Raw genomic sequence first — 2,343 nt, 5'->3', positions numbered from 1 at the left:
TGTGGCCACAAAGCCTGCCAGCTGTTGAGGAGATAGGTGCAAGGCTTCTGGGTTCTGGGGCCCTGAACCTCTAGCTGCTGACAGGCAAAACTCGTGACATGGGTGCTTGTGCAACTATGTCCGTCTTGGGGCATGGGTGGTGGGGGACTATGGCAGGCCTGGCTGCTAGGCTACTGTGTTACCAATCAATCATGATTCACCCGGTGACCAGCTCAATACACAGTAGCCAGCTAATGTAATGAGTTAACGAGCAAGCATTAATGCCTGCAAAACCACAGACTAAAGAGAGGAAATAATCAATACAGACCATCAACTGCACCAAGACAGGCACAGTCAGTTGCACAAGCACCCATGTCACAAGTTTTGTCTGCCAGCAGCTAGGGGTGCAGGGCCCCAGACCCCCCCTGCACCCATCTCCTTGAGAGCTGGCAGGCTTCATGGCCTCAGCAGGGGCTAGCAGGTCTGCAGTTTTCACCTCACTGTGCCTTAACACACACAGGGTCATCTATGTCATGAGTTTTGCCTGTTAGCAGCCAGAGGTGCAGGGCCTCAGAGGCCAGACTCCCCCTGCACCTATCACCTTGAAACTTGGCAGGCTTTGTGGTCTCAGCAGGAGTGATCACCCTGCAGTTCTCACCCCACTGTGGCATAACATATACGCATGACATGAGCTTTGCTTTCAAGAATTTGGGGTGCAGTTTTCCCCAAACCCCACCACACCCATCTCCTTGAAACATGGCAGGCATCATGATCTCAGCAGAGGCTACCACTCCTGCAAGTTTCATCCAAATCAGACAAAAACCAACAAAGTTATAGATATTTCATCGATTCTCCATTATACCTTATGGCCGGATCACTGAAGTGGCTCCAAAGCTTTGGAGCTGATTCAGCTGAATCGAAGTGGGAAACTCATCCGGAGCTGTGAATTGGATCGCTGGCATCTGAAATCGGCTGGATCCGAAGCCGAATCGAATACCTGCCTATTAGCACAGGCCTACTAGACAGACAAACCTCTAATGGCAGTTCTTCTTGGCAGACGTTACTCTCTGCTTCTCTAGTTCTAGAGACTTGGTTTCCTTTCAGTTGTACTTTCTGGGTCCTCTCTTTAGGCTGAAAGACAAAAATCAGAGGTAAGGAGAAGCTCCCCAGCCAGTCTACTCAGGGAAGGGTGATCAGTAAAAGCAGCCTACTTGTTCCAGGCCCTCAAGAGTTTAGGGATCACTTGCTCTTTGGGTCTTCAAGGTGTCATAAGTAAGCAGGAGCTTGGACCTGCTTACTCTGCATTTGGCTTTGAACAGTCTACAGAGAAAGGATTAATCTCAAGCACCCCACTTCCCTTACAGAATTTCTCTTTGGGAAGTCATCCTCTTGCAGGTTTCCACCCTCAGATGACTGCTTCTTAAATCATCATTTTCCCACCAGGGCAGAGGACTCAGCTTCCCATTAATAACACTTGTCACTGTTCGGGAAGTTGAGGCACACATTCCACCCTTTTCCTAGAGGATGTAGGTTTTAGCAGAGCTAGGAGACATGGTTAAAACTTCTAAACTACTGGACCAAGCCATGGTTTCAATGTGCCATGGAAAAATTATACTGTAAGCAGATCCCTGGCCATAACTGCAGCACAGATGCTCCTGGAGGGTGTTCAATACTCTCAGGATCTATACCAAGACACCTGGACAAGGGCTGGGACCCCAATCTCCCACATACAAGGGTAATGTAAGACCTAATCTGAACACTGTATCAAATACTGACCCATAGATTTCTTCATATTATTTATTCATAGAGGTTTAACATCTAAGGGAACATTTCTTTCCTACCTCCCTTGCCCCCCATGCCTTCTCCCCTATCAGGGACTTATTTCTTTAGGATCACACATCATTGTAAGACAAGTACCCCAAATCTATCTGTTCTCCAAGAAAACCCCTACCCAATCAATACCTCACTTCAGCTTCCTAAGGTCTCTCTTGGAGCTCTTCCTCAAGACACGCTTCTGGAAAGTCCTGAATGGTATGGCACACTCACCAAGGGCCTGCATTTCACTATAACAAAACACAAAGATTCAAAGACATCAGAAATTTGTGAACAATTAAACCCATAGCCCACCTCACTGGGAAATAAAGGAGCATGTCTGAACTGAAAAGAATAATAGATCCCAAATCATTTCCACCCTGGAGCCCTCAAAGTACTATCCCCTCAACAGCAGATGCCTCATCCACACCAGCTCCACATCCCCATCACTTGCTCTTTTGTTGTTGTTTACTGTGACACCCCATCATCTTTTAGAGTGGACAGGTAAAAGCTTCCATATGCAACCAGCCCTCGCAGCCAGGCTCTCTCTCA

General features: G+C 47.6%; 1 protein-coding gene across 1 annotated transcript in view; it reads right to left on the bottom strand.

The window, feature by feature from the left end:
- TMEM140 (transmembrane protein 140) overlaps positions 1 to 2,343 on the bottom strand; it is a 14,960-nt gene that overhangs the window by 6,105 nt on the left and 6,512 nt on the right. Inside the window, exons 2-3 of the mRNA XM_014520233.2 lie at positions 1,942 to 2,042; positions 1,012 to 1,110 (exon numbers count right to left, since the gene is read on the bottom strand). The gene's annotated coding sequence lies outside the window, so the exon portion shown is untranslated. The remainder of the gene's footprint in view (positions 1 to 1,011; positions 1,111 to 1,941; positions 2,043 to 2,343) is intronic.

Source organism: Alligator sinensis, unplaced genomic scaffold (assembly GCF_000455745.1).
Source record: "Alligator sinensis unplaced genomic scaffold, ASM45574v1 scaffold166_1, whole genome shotgun sequence".
In the NCBI taxonomy this organism is placed as follows: Eukaryota; Metazoa; Chordata; order Crocodylia; family Alligatoridae; genus Alligator; species Alligator sinensis.
Note: the sequence above shows the minus strand (reverse complement) of the source record. Positions and strands in the feature narration are given on the sequence as shown.